General features: G+C 44.9%; 1 protein-coding gene across 1 annotated transcript in view; it reads right to left on the reverse strand.

The window, feature by feature from the left end:
* Positions 1-6,721, reverse strand: part of oxr1a (oxidation resistance 1a) — a 47,315-nt gene extending 40,594 nt beyond the window's left edge. The window contains exon 1 of the mRNA XM_084336824.1: positions 6,592-6,721. The gene's annotated coding sequence lies outside the window, so the exon portion shown is untranslated. The remainder of the gene's footprint in view (positions 1-6,591) is intronic.
* Positions 6,722-20,000: the final 13,279 nt, after the last annotated feature.

Below are 20,000 nucleotides of genomic sequence, written 5' to 3' on the forward strand. Positions count from 1 at the left end.
ACTAGCTGTAGTGTCTCTCAGGCAGACCTCTCTCCACACTATGTTAGCTCCTCGCAGGAGAGACCAGCTGTAGTGTCTCTCAGGCAGACCTCTCTCCACACTATGTTAGCTCCTCGCAGGAGAGACTAGCTGTAGTGTCTCTCAGGCAGACCTCTCTCCACACTATGTTAGCTCCTCGCAGGAGAGACTAGCTGTAGTGTCTCTCAGGCAGACCTCTCTCCACACTATGTTAGCTCCGCGCAGGAGAGACCAGCTGTAGTGTCTCTCAGGCAGACCTCTCTCCACACTATGTTAGCTCCTCGCAGGTGAGACTACTAGCTGTAGTGTCTCTCAGACAGACCTCTCTCCACACTATGTTAGCTCCTCGCAGGAGAGAGACTAGCTGTAGTGTCTCTCAGGCAGACCTCTCTCCACACTATGTTAGCTCCGCGCAGGAGAGACCAGCTGTAGTGTCTCTCAGGCAGACCTCTCTCCACACTATGTTAGCTCCTCGCAGGTGAGACCAGCTGTAGTGTCTCTCAGGCAGACCTCTCTCCACACTATGTTAGCTCCTCGCAGGTGAGACCAGCTGTAGTGTCTCTCAGGCAGACCTCTCTCCACACTATGTTAGCTCCTCGCAGGAGAGACTAGCTGTAGTGTCTCTCAGGCAGACCTCTCTCCACACTATGTTAGCTCCTCGCAGGAGAGACCAGCTGTAGTGTCTCTCAGGCAGACCTCTCTCCACACTATGTTAGCTCCTCGCAGGTGAGACTAGCTGTAGTGTCTCTCAGGCAGACCTCTCTCCACACTATGTTAGCTCCTCGCAGGAGAGACTAGCTGTAGTCTCTCTCAGGCAGACCTCTCTCCACACTATGTTAGCTCCTCGCAGGTGAGACTACTAGCTGTAGTGTCTCTCAGGCAGACCTCTCTCCACACTATGTTAGCTCCTCGCAGGAGAGACGTCTGGCTGTAGTGTCTCTCAGGCAGACCTCTCTCCACACTATGTTAGCTCCTCGCAGGAGAGACTAGCTGTAGTGTCTCTCAGGCAGACCTCTCTCCACACTATGTTAGCTCCTCGCAGGAGAGACTAGCTGTAGTGTCTCTCAGGCAGACCTCTCTCCACACTATGTTAGCTCCTCGCAGGTGAGACTAGCTGTAGTGTCTCTCAGGCAGACCTCTCTCCACACTATGTTAGCTCCTCGCAGGTGAGACTAGCTGTAGTGTCTCTCAGGCAGACCTCTCTCCACACTATGTTAGCTCCTCGCAGGAGAGACTAGCTGTAGTGTCTCTCAGACAGACCTCTCTCCACACTATGTTAGCTCCTCGCAGGTGAGACCAGCTGTAGTGTCTCTCAGGCAGACCTCTCTCCACACTATGTTAGCTCCTCGCAGGAGAGACTAGCTGTAGTGTCTCTCAGGCAGACCTCTCTCCACACTATGTTAGCTCCGCGCAGCAGGAGAGACTAGCTGTAGTGTCTCTCAGGCAGACCTCTCTCCACACTATGTTAGCTCCTCGCAGGAGAGACTAGCTGTAGTGTCTCTCAGGCAGACCTCTCTCCACACTATGTTAGCTCCTCGCAGGAGAGACCAGCTGTAGTGTCTCTCAGGCAGACCTCTCTCCACACTATGTTAGCTCCTCGCAGGAGAGACTAGCTGTAGTGTCTCTCAGGCAGACCTCTCTCCACACTATGTTAGCTCCTCGCAGGAGAGACCAGCTGTAGTGTCTCTCAGGCAGACCTCTCTCCACACTATGTTAGCTCCTCGCAGGAGAGACTAGCTGTAGTGTCTCTCAGGCAGACCTCTCTCCACACTATGTTAGCTCCTCGCAGGAGAGACTAGCTGTAGTGTCTCTCAGGCAGACCTCTCTCCACACTATGTTAGCTCCGCGCAGGAGAGACCAGCTGTAGTGTCTCTCAGGCAGACCTCTCTCCACACTATGTTAGCTCCTCGCAGGTGAGACTACTAGCTGTAGTGTCTCTCAGACAGACCTCTCTCCACACTATGTTAGCTCCTCGCAGGAGAGAGACTAGCTGTAGTGTCTCTCAGGCAGACCTCTCTCCACACTATGTTAGCTCCGCGCAGGAGAGACCAGCTGTAGTGTCTCTCAGGCAGACCTCTCTCCACACTATGTTAGCTCCTCGCAGGTGAGACCAGCTGTAGTGTCTCTCAGGCAGACCTCTCTCCACACTATGTTAGCTCCTCGCAGGTGAGACCAGCTGTAGTGTCTCTCAGGCAGACCTCTCTCCACACTATGTTAGCTCCTCGCAGGAGAGACTAGCTGTAGTGTCTCTCAGGCAGACCTCTCTCCACACTATGTTAGCTCCTCGCAGGAGAGACCAGCTGTAGTGTCTCTCAGGCAGACCTCTCTCCACACTATGTTAGCTCCTCGCAGGTGAGACTAGCTGTAGTGTCTCTCAGGCAGACCTCTCTCCACACTATGTTAGCTCCTCGCAGGAGAGACTAGCTGTAGTCTCTCTCAGGCAGACCTCTCTCCACACTATGTTAGCTCCTCGCAGGTGAGACTACTAGCTGTAGTGTCTCTCAGGCAGACCTCTCTCCACACTATGTTAGCTCCTCGCAGGAGAGACGTCTGGCTGTAGTGTCTCTCAGGCAGACCTCTCTCCACACTATGTTAGCTCCTCGCAGGAGAGACTAGCTGTAGTGTCTCTCAGGCAGACCTCTCTCCACACTATGTTAGCTCCTCGCAGGAGAGACTAGCTGTAGTGTCTCTCAGGCAGACCTCTCTCCACACTATGTTAGCTCCTCGCAGGTGAGACTAGCTGTAGTGTCTCTCAGGCAGACCTCTCTCCACACTATGTTAGCTCCTCGCAGGTGAGACTAGCTGTAGTGTCTCTCAGGCAGACCTCTCTCCACACTATGTTAGCTCCTCGCAGGAGAGACTAGCTGTAGTGTCTCTCAGACAGACCTCTCTCCACACTATGTTAGCTCCTCGCAGGTGAGACCAGCTGTAGTGTCTCTCAGGCAGACCTCTCTCCACACTATGTTAGCTCCTCGCAGGAGAGACTAGCTGTAGTGTCTCTCAGGCAGACCTCTCTCCACACTATGTTAGCTCCGCGCAGCAGGAGAGACTAGCTGTAGTGTCTCTCAGGCAGACCTCTCTCCACACTATGTTAGCTCCTCGCAGGAGAGACTAGCTGTAGTGTCTCTCAGGCAGACCTCTCTCCACACTATGTTAGCTCCTCGCAGGAGAGACCAGCTGTAGTGTCTCTCAGGCAGACCTCTCTCCACACTATGTTAGCTCCTCGCAGGAGAGACCAGCTGTAGTGTCTCTCAGGCAGACCTCTCTCCACACTATGTTAGCTCCTCGCAGGAGAGACTAGCTGTAGTGTCTCTCAGGCAGACCTCTCTCCACACTATGTTAGCTCCTCGCAGGAGAGACTAGCTGTAGTGTCTCTCAGGCAGACCTCTCTCCACACTATGTTAGCTCCTCGCAGGAGAGACTAGCTGTAGTGTCTCTCAGGCAGACCTCTCTCCACACTATGTTAGCTCCTCGCAGGAGAGACCAGCTGTAGTGTCTCTCAGGCAGACCTCTCTCCACACTATGTTAGCTCCTCGCAGGAGAGACTAGCTGTAGTGTCTCTCAGGCAGACCTCTCTCCACACTATGTATCCTTGTGCACTAGGGGGGGGGGGGGATAAACATTCTGGGTTGTTTGTATTTCTCAAACCAATCATCTAGAGTGGTGCTAAGCCCAAAATGCAACTGGCAAAATAGCGTTGGGTGGAAGAAACTTATTTCCGTCCGATTTTTCATCATGAAAACGTGAGAACAAAGACTTCTTGTTGTTGATTGTAGTGACGACCACTTCAAGAACCAATAGGATGGCTGAGAGTAATTCGATTACTAGAGTACATTTCAACTGAACTCGAGTAGTTTTTTGAGGGTGCTTGGTTTTTTTTTTGTTTTTTTTATTTGGTTATCGCCAAGTACGTCCACTGGAACACTCTCGCTAGAGCACTTAACATTACGGCAAAACGTTTATTGTTATCTAAAAGATACAAAACAGCGGTTTGTGTTTGTGCGTTTTCCAAATTGTGCCAACAACATGTCACCTGTCACCTCTATTGATAAAGACATGCCATTCCATGAACGGAGAGACCTGCTGCAGACAGAGTGGAGGTAATGTAATTATCACAAATGGCAACTGACTGTTTTGACTGACGATAAGCATCGGGTATATTGCTGTGCATTGTTATTGCTGCTGCCATGCTGTTTAAGATGCGTTCTAAAAATAGCACTACTCAGGCCCTACCTGAGTAATTCATGCGAGCACTTGATCTGGGAAGACATTCCTCGTGCCCATCCCTAGTCAGAGCAACAGGCAGGAAACACCAGCTCATGATCATCTGACCCAACATTGTTTTCCCTCTCTGTGGCGTTCGTGTTTTGAAATACATGGAGGTGAATCCGTCATCAGCCCATTAAAATGTCTTCACGCTGATCTATACATGAATCTATAAGTAAAGATTGTGGCCGGGTGAAGAAGCAGAATGAAAAGCTCTTCTGTTCTCTGCTGTTGGAGTTCTGCATGGTTTGTCTCTGTGTGTCTGTGTGTTATAATGCTGTTTCTCTGCTGTTGGAGTCTGCATGGTTTGTCTCTGTGTGTCTGTGTGTTATAATGCTGTTTCTCTTTTACTTGTGACTTGTCTGTATTAATTTCTTCTAGTAGTTGTGATTTGCACCATAACTCACCCATACAGCACTTTGGTGTACTGTTGGTGTACTGTTAGGACTGTCTGACTCTTAATAATAAACACTGAACAGTAATTCAGAACTATTTTATTGCACTGCACTATTGCACTATTTTACTATTTGTATTACTGCCATAGATACACATGGCCTATTGGGATGTTAGATCCCAATGTGAAAAACTGTGATTTTATGTCTGCACTTTATGTGCTCATTTTGTATTTCTTCTGCTGTGAAGCACTTTGAGCTGCAATTCTTGTATGAAAGGTGCTATACAAATAAAGTTTATTATTATCACTATCACCATTATTAATTTGCACTTTGTTAAATGCTCTATTATTATTATTAATAATATTAATAACAATAATAATAAGTATAATAATACTACTATTGATAATAATAATAATACTATTATTATCAATATTATTATTACTACCTATTCTGCCTGTACCCCCCCCCCCCCCCCCAAATGCTGCTATAATACCTGTATTTGGACTGGAGTGGATTTATTTGTATTTGGACTGAACTGGATTTATAAAGGAACACTTGACTTGACTTGACTTATAAATACATTAGAGGCCTCTGGGCCAGACTCTTGTGGAGGCCCCCACACACACATACACGTGCACGCAGGCACAGTGGCGTTTTTATATGTAAAACATTGGTGGGGCAGCCACTAACCAAGGCTACATACCAGGCAAACTACAGTAATAAAAATGACAGTAATCGTTGTTTGCTAATTTCGCATCACATATCAGGCATAGGCTACAGGTAAGCCTGCATTGTTAGTCGTGAAAGCAAATTAATCTGTCCACGCTGAATTAAACCCTCTATTTTCCTCAGACTTTCCTTTTTTTGGATTTATCCATGGTTAGCTTACTGGGGGGTCGGAAACTCAAGATTAGCCACTTGCAGACGGCAGGGAGAGGCACGGGGTGTGACGTACTGTATATTTTAGTTGATGAAATATTTTTGTTGACTCAATATTTTAGTTGATGAAATATTTGTTCATTTCAGTGTCACAGTATGACATCGATCTCCAAAATAAAAAAATAAAAAAAGTAAAAAAAATTATATATATATATATATATATATTTTTTTTTGGAGGCCCCTCTTCACTAGAGGCCCACTGGCCGCGGCCCAAACGGCCCAGTCGTTAATCCGGCCCTGGTGTGTGTGTGTGTGTGTGTCAGAGCATGTGAACGGCGCGGCGCGAGAGCGGCGCGGGCGGTTTTGACGTGAGCGACGGAGTGGGTTTTAAAATGGGCCGGCGCAACGTCCAGAGCGAGAGTTCTCCTCCGCTCCAATCCGCTCCGGTCCGCTCAGAAACTGATGTAATATACATGTAGTACAATGCCAAAGCAACAGGTGGCGATGTACAAACATGAAGGCCATTTTCAACCAATGAGAAGGGTGAACCGTCACTCACATCCTGCTAGAGCAAAGTAGAATCCGCCATTGTTGTTGTTGTTAGCTTACATGCTAACGTGAATGGCAGCGACCATAGCATTGTGGCTAGGCTAGCTACCATCGCTTAGTAGAGCTAGTTGAATGGATATAAATGTTATTCAACATTGCAGAATGGGTACAATTACAATACAGCTCAATACAAACAATTGTTAAGGGCCCCAGGGGGTGTAGACTGTTGTAGTTTGGTCAAATCAAGCTAATTTACATCATGCTCCAAAAAAAAATCTGCTGAGCGAGCTGTGGAGCGGGGAGCGCTTGATTCGTAAATGAAGGTGAGCGGAGCGGAGCGCTGAGCGGCGTGGCGGCGGGATCAACATGAGCGATTAGCGGAGTGGAATAAGCCGTCTAGAGCGAAGAGCGGATTTCTCGTCCGCGCCGCTCCGCTCACATGCTCTGGTGTGTGTGTGTGTGTGTGTGTGTGTGTTGTCCTCACCTTGCCGTCTGTGATGTACTTGCAGTTGATCTTAAGGAACTTCTCTGTGAGAGCCTCCTCCTCCTCTGAGGTGGACGACACCCCTCTGGAGGAGCGCAGGGCTGAGAACACAGGGGGATGAACACTGTCTGGTCTGGAGTGGCCATCACAGTCCTGGAGAGGAGAGGACAGAGAGGAGGAGGAGGGAAGACAGAGGGGACAGAGAGGACAGAGAGGAGGAGGGAAGACAGAAAGGACAGAGGGGACATAGAGGACAGAGAGGAGGAGGAGGGAAGACAGAGAGGACAGAGAGGAGGAGGGAAGACAGAGAGGACAGAGGGGACATAGAGGACAGAGAGGAGGAGGAGGGAAGACAGAGAGGACAGAGAGGAGGAGGGAAGACAGAGAGGACAGAGAGGAGGAGGGAATACATAACTGTTATTCATGTGGAAATATTCTAGTATTAAATACAGTCTCATTTGAGTATTGCAGTGGTAGGTTATATCTATACTGTTTGTTTGGTTCCAGACAAGGGATAAGATACTGTAAGAAAAGAGAAGAGAAGAGAAGAGAAGAGAAGAGAAGAGAAGAGAAGAGAAGAGAAGAGAAGAGAAGAGAAAAGAAGAGAAGAGAAGAGAAGAGAAGAAAATAGTTAATTATTGTCATGGTTCGGGATATCTGCCCACTTTCTCTCTGCTCTGCCTTGGACACACACACACACACACACACACACACACACACACACACACACACACACACACACACACACACACACACACACACACACACACACACACACACACACACACACACACACACACACACACACACACACACACACACACACACACACACACACACACACACACACACACACACACACACACACACACACACACACACACACACACACACACACACACACACACACACACACACACACACACACACACACTAGGGCTGCAAATATCATAATCACGTTTATTTTGATTGATATTGAAATCACGAAGATCAAACATGAATACTTGAATTGAGAACATCATATTAACGATGTGTACATTAGTTTGACCTTTCTTCTCGACCAAAGGTTATCCTCTACAACAGTGGTTCTGTTATCCTCTACAACAGTGGTTCTGTTATCCTCTACAACAGTGGTTCTGTTATCCTCTACAACAGTGGTTCTGTTATCCTCTACAACAGTGGTTGGCAATAGGTGGCCCGCAGGCCGAAATTGGCCCGCCATCAATAATATCTGGCCCATCAGATGATTTTTCTTATTATTATTTTTTTTATATATCAGACCGGCTAGGCTATATATTAAGCTATAATGTCCAAACAGAGAAACGACCACCACCTAAAGAATGCTTATTATACTTTGTTTTATCCATGTTGAGAGTGAATAACAGGTAGGCAGTAGGGCTGAGCCCAAACGTTCAAAGGTTCTGAAGGATATCACTGGTTTTCATATGGTTATGAAATATGAGCCAAGGTCAGATAGCCGGGAGTGTAGTAGAAGCTGTTGCTAGGAGGACAAGATAGCTGTGAGTTCTTCCAGTATGGGGCAGAATAGTTTTGGGATAGAGACAGACTGACATCGAGCTGAGCTCTAGCCCTTTGAGCCAAGGGCTGGAGGGGGAGGGTGAAAAGACCACATGGTAGACAGAGATAGCTACAAGCTAACAGACAGGCTTCGGCTAACAGAACGGGCCGCAGAACCACCAAAGCGATCGACAGAGATAGAATCTATGAATCTAGTTTCTCATACCATCAAATACTTTCATTCTGTACGAGATGCTATGTTTATGGAAAATAAACATCCTTTTTGATAAAGAGACAACGACTCCAGTTACATTCTTTTGTCCGGATGCATTAACGGGGGGACAGCTAGTGCGTGGGAGGACTGAATTCCACCAAACGATTGCCTCATCATCAACAAATAACACAACGCAGAAGACTTCACGAAAGGGCAGATGAAGGCTGATAAACACCAAAAACACAGTTTGGACCTTTGTTCATTACATTGGCACTCAAATCTTAATTGATGGGTTCAAACCGCCGCTTTAAAGAAATATATATATATTTTAAATGTTTCATTTTTTATTTATTTATTTTACACAAAAAATATATATCAGAATGTGATATATATCAGAATATCACAGTACTACTATGTTGTGTTTACAATAATTTAAAAGTCACGCACGAACACAGACCCATCACAGTCTAATCGAGATGAGGAGGGGTCACCGCCCGTCATACATTATCAGGAAATTAATCAATCATGCAAAAAGATGAGAGAGAGAGAGACTCACTCACACTCACCCGTCTTATTTCATAATACAACATTTCCGAATGGACGTTTGGATTAAACCAAGTGTATGCAGTGATGCCGAACTTTCCCAGCGGAACACCAGTTACTTAACGTTACACAGGTATGTTATGCACGTTTAGCTTGCTAACGTTAAGATAGCAGGAGCCGTGGGCCAACAAAGATGTTGTTTCAACAAATGTATTCACAAAATGGATTACCATCCAAACGTTATTGAAGCCTCCTGTGACCTGTAAGTAGGTACTACTACTTTTTTTTTTTTTTTGATATTTTTTCCCCTCCATTTTCCTCCGATTTTTCTCCCATCCCAATGTTAGTCGTATGCCAATTCCCAATCCCTTCCTGGTCGCTGCGCACTTACCCCCCACAGTCAGATCATCTGAGAGAGTGGAGGCTACCACGTGCTTCCTCCGACACACGTCCAGCCAATCACCGCTTCTTTTCACCTGGCAGCGCGGATTCTCATTGAGAGGGCGTAGCGTGTGGGAGGACCACACTATCCCCCTCGGGTCCTATCCGCGCTTAGCAGGCGCCCCGACCGAACTGTAGGAGTCGCTGTTTACAACGACCCGGACCCACCCCGCCAGCTTCTCCCACCCTCTAATACAGCCAATTGTATTAGTGCAGACGGCCAGCCAAGCTGGTGACAACCCCGGAGCTGTGAGCTGGATTCGAACAGGCGAATCCAGCTCACAGCTCCGGGGTTGGTGACGAACGCAATCTCCGCTCGGCCACCTAACCGCCCGGTACTACTACTTTTAATAACCGCAGCAATATGCGCATATGTTCTACGTTATAGGCGTAAATGTGCGCTATGTGCCTAAAGTCAAGACTTGACAGGACTGTTAGAAAACAGTGTATTTAGCCTTTATTAGCCCTCATCTGCCATTCCGGGAAGTCTCAGCGTTGTGTCTTTAGTTGTTCATGATGAGGCAATCATTCGTTGGGAGTCGATCCTCCCCCGTACTGGCTGTACACTGTTTCACCCTGTTAATGCACCCGGACAGAAGAATGTACTGGAAACGTGGTCTCTTTATCATTACAAGGATGTTTATTTCCATAAACATAGCATCTTGTACAAAATGAAAAGTCTTTGATGGTGTCAGAAACTAGATTAATAGATTCTCCGTCGATTGTGTCGGTGGGTCTGCGGCCTGTCTGTTAGCCGAAGCCCAACTGTTAGCCTAAGCTATCTCTGTCTACCGCCTCGTGGTCCTCCCCTCCCCCTCCCCATCAGGGGGAGGAAGAGGCCAGTGTCGGTCCGTCTCGCTTGCTATCAAAACCCATCTGTCTGTGTTACCGGAAGACTACCAGCTTAACGTCTTAAAGTCTCTCTCTTTCACGCGATGCCCCTCCAACTCTCTTTGCTCACCCCTGGCACGGGCCGTCTCTCTGTAAAAGGGACACTCTCTCTCTCCTACTCTCGCTCTGCCCTGCCCCCATCACTTCTAAGTGATGGCCAGACTGTGCCATCTCAAGAATGTCGACCCTGAGTTCTGTGCCTGGCTCGCCTTATCTATCTTACCGACCCTGCTTACAGAGAAAATGTCTGTCTCTAAAGTTTAACACAATATTTGATAGAAAATGGCAAAAAGACAAAGGTATAATGTTCAGTGCAAACATGTAGGCCTATGTTGTTTACAGTTTATTATGCCACCTATGCAGCTAGTTTATTTTGATCCATTCACTGCCTTTGCCACAAATGTATGTCTTAGTTATAAGGTGGTCTTAACATTAACATTAACAAAAACAATGGCTAATTGAATATATTGATAGTAAAAAAAAAAAAATGTCACTATCATTCAATATATTAACACTTTCTATGCCACTCACGAGTTTTCTCTGAATTATTAATATCTCGTTGAAAGCCATGCACGAGATTTCTCGGAATTATTATAATTTCTTTTTTTTAGTGATCTGAAATCATATTGCATCACGCGAGCCTACCCTAGTCTACCCGAGCGCCACCGGCGATCAGATGTGGAAAAAAGCGCCCCCTATCGTCTCCCAGATGACATAAGGGATTTTGGAATGGACTCAATGAAAATGGATGGGGAAAAAAATCCTGTACTCCACATTTTCCAGTCCACTGATGCAGCCGGGGTTATCAGAGTTCATTCTGGAGCCTCTCTGCCCCGCGGAATCATGTGTTCTACTGTATCATGTTGGATCTATACACTTATCGATTTTTTCGAATGGTGATCAGGAATTGGAATATACCAGTTGGATACCATCTGATGTCAGGTAAGGAATCTATGTTATCAGTGTTAGGATAATCAGACTAATTTTGATGAAGATATAAGCTGTTTTGTGAAATGGGCTCTTTCGGTTTCACTGTAAAAATCCAAGAGGAAATGAACACGGCGATTATCCGTGCGCGGCTCGAATGTGCGTGCGTGTATGTATAATATTGATCATCTAGCGTTTATTTGAAAACGATTCATAAATAGGCCGACAAATATCAACGTTCTGGAATATTCCAGTAAAAGACGATTATCATAGAATGGCCCAGAATGGACTGTCTTTTACCTCAAAACGGGTGCTTTTCAAAATGCTCTCAAACGGAAATGAAGCGATAAAAAACCAATCTGCCTTGACAGCACTGACTGGAATAAGGATTATTTGATAAGCGACGGGCAGATTAGACACATAGCCATAATTTAAAACATAGATTAGGCGATATTAACGATAACGTTGGCGCCGATGGTGGCATTCAAGCGCTAACTCTGGCGCCACCTCGTGGCACTGAAAGTGTTAAATGAGCCATTGTTTTTGGTTCTGGCCCGCCATACAATGGCTTGGAAAAAATATTTTCCGACCTCTGCTCTACAAGTTACCAAAGATGATTCATAATAATTGGAGAAACACGCTATGAAGGAAGGGTGCGCTGCATTTACAACACAAGACAAAATGAGAGCAACATGGCATGTGGCACAATAGTCGTTTTATCTCAATTATCCAGTCCCCCCCACCCCCTCCTCTCGCTCTCTCTCTTTCTCTCTCTGTCTCTCTCTCTCTTTCCCTCTCCCTCTGTCTCCCTCCTGTTCATGTTCATCTGTTAGTTTAGTTATTCAGCAGTCCTAGGTGTTGTGTTTCTCTGTTTAGCTCTAGTTTAAGTGTAATTAGTTCTTCCATGTATCTGGTTTCTCTTGCCTTGGTCCAGTCGCTGTGTATTGTGTTGTCCGTCTAGTCACTTGTAGCTTCTTGTTTAGGACAGGTCTTGTTACTTGTATGCGTTGCTTACAGGTTCATTGTGTTCCCTCTCTTGTGTTCTGTTGTAGTTCTTTAGTTCCTGTAGTTCTTTAGTCCCTGTGGTTCTTTGTAGTTTGTTTCCCCTCCCAGGTGTCTCTTGTATGTAATCATCCCAATTGTGTTTATCTATTTGTTCCTAGTGTCTGTTAATCTCTCTGTTCCTAGTGTCTCTGTTTATCTCTCTGTTCCTAGTATCTCTGTTCCTAGTGTGTTTATCTCTCTGTTCCTAGTGTCTCTGTTCCTAGTGTCTCTGTTCCTAGTGTCTGTGTTTATCTCTCTGTTCCTAGTGTCTCTGTTCCTAGTGTCTCTGTTCCTAGTGTCTGTGTTTATCTATCTGTTCCTAGTGTCTCTGTTCCTAGTGTCTGTGTTTATCTCTCTGTTCATAGTGTCTGTTTATCTCTCTGTTCATAGTGTCTCTGTTCCTAGTGTCTGTGTTTATCTCTCTGTTCCTAGTGTCTGTGTTTATCTCTCTGTTCCTAGTGTCTCTGTTCCTAGTGTCTGTGTTTATCTCTCTGTTCCTAGTGTCTCTGTTCCTAGTGTCTCTGTTCCTAGTGTCTGTGTTTATCTCTCTGTTCCTAGTGTCTGTTTATCTCTCTGTTCCTAGTGTCTGTTTATCTCTCTGTTCCTAGTGTCTCTGTTCCTAGTCTGTTTATCTCTCTGTTCCTAGTGTCTCTGTTCCTAGTATGTTTATCTATCTGTTCCTAGTGTCTGTGTTTATCTCTATGTTCCTAGTGTCTGTGTTTATCTCTCTGTTCCTAGTGTCTCTGTTCCTAGTGTGTTTATCTCTCTGTTCCTAGTGTCTCTGTTCCTAGTGTCTGTTTATCTCTCTGTTCCTAGTGTCTCTGTTTATCTCTCTGTTCCTAGTGTCTGTGTTTATCTCTCTGTTCCTAGTGTCTCTGTTCCTAGTGTCTGTGTTTATCTCTCTGTTCCTAGTGTCTCTGTTCCTAGTGTCTCTGTTCCTAGTGTCTCTGTTCCTAGTGTCTGTGTTTATCTCTCTGTTCCTAGTGTCTGTTTATCTCTCTGTTCCTAGTGTCTGTTTATCTCTCTGTTCCTAGTGTCTCTGTTCCTAGTCTGTTTATCTCTCTGTTCCTAGTGTCTCTGTTCCTAGTATGTTTATCTATCTGTTCCTAGTGTCTGTGTTTATCTCTATGTTCCTAGTGTCTGTGTTTATCTCTCTGTTCCTAGTGTCTCTGTTCCTAGTGTGTTTATCTCTCTGTTCCTAGTGTCTCTGTTCCTAGTGTCTGTGTTTATCTCTCTGTTCCTAGTGTCTGTTTATCTCTCTGTTCCTAGTGTCTCTGTTTATCTCTCTGTTCCTAGTGTCTGTTTATCTCTCTGTTCATAGTGTCTCTGTTTATCTCTCTGTTCCTAGTGTCTCTGTTCCTAGTGTCTCTGTTCCTACTGTCTGTGTTTATCTCTCTGTTCCTAGTGTCTCTGTTCCTAGTGTCTCTGTTCCTAGTGTCTGTGTTTATCTCTCTGTTCCTAGTGTCTCTGTTCCTAGTGTCTCTGTTCCTAGTGTCTGTTTATCTCTCTGTTCCTAGTGTCTGTTTATCTCTCTGTTCCTAGTGTCTCTGTTCCTAGTCTGTTTATCTCTCTGTTCCTAGTGTCTCTGTTCCTAGTATGTTTATCTCTCTGTTCCTAGTGTCTGTGTTTATCTCTATGTTCCTAGTGTCTGTGTTTATCTCTCTGTTCCTAGTGTCTCTGTTCCTAGTGTGTTTATCTCTCTGTTCCCAGTGTCTCTGTTCCTAGTGTCTCTGTTCCTAGTGTGTTTATCTCTCTGTTCCTAGTGTCTCTGTTCCTAGTATGTTTATCTCTCTGTTCCTAGTGTCTGTGTTTATCTCTATGTTCCTAGTGTCTGTGTTTATCTCTCTGTTCCTAGTGTCTCTGTTCCTAGTGTCTCTGTTCCTAGTGTCTCTGTTCCTAGTGTCTCTGTTCCTAGTGTGTTTATCTCTCTGTTCATAGTGTCTGTTTATCTATCTGTTCTTAGTGTGTTTATCTCTCTGTTCCCAGTGTCTGTGTTTATCTCTCTGTTCTTTCTCTAAGTTAGGTTTTGTCATTAAGTGATGGTAATGATGAGGCAAACCTTGGTTCAGTTGGTAAAACACAGTGTAATAATTACTTTATGTCTCCATATATTAAAGTAAAATGTCAGAGTCTCTCTCTCTCTCTCTCTCTCTCTCTCTCTCTCTCTCTCTCTCTCTCTCTCTCTCTCTCTCTCTCTCTCTCTCTCTCTCTCTATATATATATATATATATATATATATATATATATATATATATATATATATATATATATATATATATATATATATATATATGTGTGTGCCTTGAGTCTCTATATATAATATACAATATAGAAATCTCTTCTGTCCTGAGGGACAACCAGGTCAGCAGGAGTCGTCAGGAGGGGCTGCCTGATCAGCGGCACATACACTCTGTCTGGCATTCATAATCAGATGAAACATATTCATAGCAGAATGGAGCATTAATCATTATGCTGCTTAGCGTGATTTAAATAGAGGCTGACGTGCCCACGAACAACTCCACAGACAACCCATTATTCCCCTCTGTATCACACACCCCATCAGAGGCTGGCCATGCATGCCGCTACAGTATGTATGTATGTATGTATGTATGTATGTATGTATGTATGTATGTATGTATGTATGTATGTATGTATGTATGTATGTATGTATGTATCTATGTATCTATGTATCTATCTATCTATCTATCTATCTATCTATCTATCTATCTATCTATCTATCTATCTATCTATCTATCTATCTATCTATCTATCTATCTATCTATCTATCTATCTATCTATCTATCTATCTATCTATCTGTGTGTGTGTGTGTGTACGTGTGTGTGTGTGTACGTGTGTATGTGTGTGTGTGTGTGTGTGTACGTGTGTGTGTACGTGTGTGTGTACGTGTGTGTGTGTGTGTATGTGTGAGTGTGTGTGTGTGTGTGTGTGTGTGCGTGTAGGTGTGTGTGTGTGTGTGTGTGTGTGTGTGTGTGTGTGTGTGTGTGTGTGTGTGTGTGTGTGTGTGTGTGTGTGTGTGTGTGTGTGTGTGTGTGTGTGTGTGTGTGTGTGTGTGTGTGTGTGAGAGAAATTTTTTCCTACCCTCATGAGGACCAAATGTGCCAGCAAGTGACAAAAACAAGATTTCTTCTTAGGCTTGGGGATTATGGCTATGGCTCTGGTTATACCTAGGGTTATGGTTATGGTTATGATAGGTTAAGTTAGGTTAGGTGAGGTAATGGTCATGGTTATGGTAATGGCTATGGTTAGGTTATAGTCAATCAAGCTGTTTGACCAATGTTTCTCAATCAAGTTGTACATATTTTATTTTATTTGTTATCCTTGCTCTTTGCCTCGACTTGTTGTCTTATTGTTATGACTTTATATGCTGTGTAATTTGATATGCTTATTTCTGTATGTACACTTAAAGGGCTAGATCCACAAAGAATGGATTGCACGGAGCAAGTTGCACCCTTACTTACAATTCATTATGAATTGAAAATGGGGGACCCTGATGTAAACAAGACGAAAGTCTTCCTCTGGTCTGCATCCCCTTAACAATTGTGTGTATTGAGCCGTACTGTATTGTACGCATTCTGAAATCTGTTAATAAAACTTTCATTCAATCAATCAATCTGCACGGTGATTGATTGAATGAACATTTTATTACCAGATTGCAGAATGGGTACAATACAGTACGGCTCAATACACACAATTGTTAAGGGGATGCAGACCAGAGAAAGACTTTCGTCTTGTTTACATCAGGGTACCCCATTTTCAATTCATAATGAATTGTAATTAAGGGTGCAACTTGCTCCGTGCAATCCATTCTTTGTGGATCTAGCCCTTAGCATGACTGTACATGAGGGAAACCTCAGTTGCCTTTTGAGTTTAAATAAAGGTTTGAAATGAAATGGTTATGGTTATGGTTACGGTTACGGTTATGGTTATGGTTATGGTTAGTGTTATGGTTATGATTAGTGTTATGGTTATGGTTACGTTTATGGTTATGGTTAGTGTTATGGTTATGGTTAAGGTTGTGGGTTAGGGTTAGGCATCTAGTGATGGCTAAGGTTAGGGTAAGGATTTAGGGAATTAGTGTGGGTATGGAATGTCCCCACAAAGCATGCAAACATGGCTGTGTGTGTGTGTGGGTGTGTGTGTGTGTGTGTGTGTACGTGTATGTGTGTATGTGTGTGTGTGTGTGTGTGTGTGTGTGTGTGTGTGTGTGTGTGTGTGTGTGTGTGTGTGTGTGTGTGTGTGTGTGTGTGTGTGTGTGTGTGTGTGTGTGTGTGTGTGTGTGTGTGTGTGTGTGTGTGTATGGGTGTATCTCTGAGTGTACTTGTGGACTGATCATTTGAACTGTACTGGAATGTAAACTGAACTCAGGCAGTGTGTCAAACCAGTGACACATAAAAATACACAAACAGAAATGCATGCAGTACACAGTGTGTGTGTGTGTGTGTGTGTGTTTGTGTGTGTGTGTGTGTGTGTGTGTGTGTGTGTGTGTGTGTGTGTGTGTGTGTGTGTGTGTGTGTCCTGTGTGGTTGACCGATATGGGTATTTTAATGGCTGATGTCGATACCAATATTTTTATTGCAAAAAAATAATAAAATGTTTTGGCGGGTCCAACATTTATGTTGTTTACATGTTGGTGCATGTATCCCCACCCTGCTTCCCATTTCTCCCACGTGGAATGCACCTGATTGGATAAATTACATTCTAGTGCAACATCTAGTGGCTGAATGTTATCTATAGCACATTTAAGTTTACTAATGTTAGCTATTAGCTTGGGGAGCGTATCTATGTTCCCCGGGTCCTATGTTCCCCGCTCCCGAAAAAGGCTTCTAGTTCCCTGTTTCCATAAGATTTTCAAATGAATTAACTATTATCTAGAACTAATATCTATCCTCCTTGGTCTGCAGTCATTATCTTAGCCATTGTCACTGCCTGGTATTAACGGGATTGTGTAATAACAAGGTAGGTTAATGACAGTATGACCCGGGGAACATGGGACCTTTTTTCCGGGAAGGGAGATATTGGACCTTGTTTCAGGAGGGAGACATGGGGAACATAGGACCTTTTTTTGGGAAGGGATGACCCCTTAGCTTGCTAGCTTAGCTGGTTGATGACTCCTAGGTGGTTTGCACTTGCTAACATTAGCCTAAATAAACAGGGATTTTAGCCAAAAAAAATTTCCCTTTGAAATATTGGTGAACTTTGGAGCCTTATGTAGCCCCTTTCAGGTAAGCTAGCGTGATCAATGGATTCATATGATACCATCATCCTTCCTATAATTTGAGTGAAAGATGGTGTTGGTAGATAAAAAAAAAATGGCAGATCAACCTGATATATCAGTGGATCACTAGTCGACAGTGGCTCCAGAGGTAGAGCGGTGGTCTGGTAATCAAACGGTTCTCGGTTAGATTCGGGCTCGTGTCCAAGTGTCCTTGAGCAAGACACTTAACCCCTAACTGCTCCCGATGAGCAGGTTGTCAGCTCGCACCGTGTGTGAATGTGTGAGTGACTGGGTGAATGTGAGGCCCACGTTGTAAAGCGCTTTGAATAAATGCCATTTAGTCCCATTCCTACTAATCTTATATTACCATAACAGCAGGGGGCCTATTTCAACAAACACATTCACACCCACCCTAATAAAAAGTGAAGTATTTAAACAACGTTCCTATAAATCACTTTGCAGATGTCTAGATGTCAGACACCAGAATAACTCCCTCTCATCTCCAGCTACGGGGCGGACGTGTTCCTCTGCCATCTGCCATCTAACAGAGCATGAACTGTAACTGCACTGTAAAACCCAGACAGGCATTTAAATCATGCTTTAAAAGTAGTGAAACCATGTTGCCGCGTGTGAATCTGGACCGAAATGAAGCCGTTATGTTGGACGCGGCTGTAAGTCTGACTGTCTGCCACAGATGGCGAGGCTGCTGAGCTGTGAACACAACATGGTGGTGGGGGCTGCTACTGGTGGCCGCGCACACACACACACGCACACACGCACACACCACACACACACCACGCACACACACACACACACACACACACACACACACACACACACACACACACACACACACACACACACACACACACACACACACACACACACACACACACACACACACACACACACACACACACACACACACACACACACACACATTTAGAATCTTTATTTATGTCCACATAAAGACAATGTTTAAAGGACACAAATATTATCAGTGCACTTGTACATTGTGGGTTATTCTGATACAATCGTGCCCAAATTGACAATGGCAACCAAAGTTACACACGCACATGGATGATGAACCTGACAAACAACACACAGCTCATGGATACAGATAGCAGCGTCTTCTCCAAATTGCCCGGCTGCCAATAATTGCTGACACTGAGCAATATCTTGCTAATTGTTTGGCTCTTCTCTTCGGAAGACCGGCCATCTGAAGGCCTCTAACACCCAACTTATGGACATGACCCAGGCTTCCAAATATGAAGACTAAAAGTTTACAGTTGTAGCCGAGTTGTGATATGGTATGGTCTAACAGTTGATATTTTAACATTTTGGTTGTAAAGGCTTCCTCTAGACTGTAGTCAAACGTGCAGCCAACTTCTAGGATGAGAACCTCTCTGTTATTCTCATTAACAACAACAACATCGGGGGTGTTTGCTGAAATATCAGAGAACAGTGAATTGTCCCTACACAGATTGAGCATATTATGGCTTCACACTGGTGTGCTTATACAGCTTATATGTTGCAGGTGACCCGTGTGGAGCTGACACTGTCTGCAATCAGATCCACGATCCTATCATGCCTACAAATGTAGAGCCCTTTGTATGCATGACAGCCATTGAGTATGTGAGACATGGTTTCTGTTGTCTGTTCGTGACCATGGTGTATACAGTGTGGGCTATGACTGCCAGGGAACCAGATGGAAAGGTTGAGCATCGATGGTAAAACCTGTAGCCTAGCTTTTAAAGTGAAAATGATGATGCTCTCATCAATAGCAAAAAAAATGTAAACTGCGTGCGAGACAGAGTGGTCAGCGGCAGGGAGACAGGCAAGCTTCCCTTGCAGTTTAAGCTCAGTTCAGTGTTGACGTTGGCGTTGTTGTTGTGCCGACATGAGATGGCCACGGGCATTGGTAAGTGGCAGTTCATGCCATGTTCCACAGATGTCAATGGTGGCCTTCACGGAGATGGTAGGGTCAGAGATGATCTCCTCAGAAACATTAACAGCGTCTGAGTCCGGCCCCACCCACTCCAGGGCCACGTTGGACCAGCCGCATAGGTCATTCAGGTCTGGCCAGTCAGACCACACCCCGAATCCGGGGGCGCGGCTGTCCAGCTTTCCACTTGGTTTCTTCTTGTAACCCAGGAAGTTTGGATCCGACCCACACGCCAGGGGGACCTTGCGTCTCTGCAGGTCTAGGAACAGAGAGGCTCTGGCCTGCTCTCTGACGTGCTGGTCGTCACTGTTCAGCATGTTGAGAAGATGACTGAGTCTCGTGGCAATGTATGTCCATTCAAAATTGGGAACACCCAGGCCACCCCTCTGCATGGTATGGAATATGATGTCCCGTGTTGAGTGAGTGTTCAGTCCAGTCCATTGTCTCACCATCTGTACGGTTTTATTGTTCATCTCACAAAGAAATTTGCGAGGAATATGTACATTTGAGAATAGGTGCTGAACTTTGACCAGGGCTATCTGTCTGACTGCTTCAAGTTTCATGATGAGTGGCAGGGGCGATGAATCAATGAAATCTAATCTGGTTGAGTAATCAGAGATAATTTCACTCACTTGTTGTTCCCATTCAC

The sequence above is a fragment of the Notolepis coatsorum genome (genome assembly GCF_963971535.1).
Source record: "Notolepis coatsorum genome assembly, chromosome: 19".
NCBI classification, from domain to species: domain Eukaryota; kingdom Metazoa; phylum Chordata; class Actinopteri; order Aulopiformes; family Paralepididae; genus Notolepis; species Notolepis coatsorum.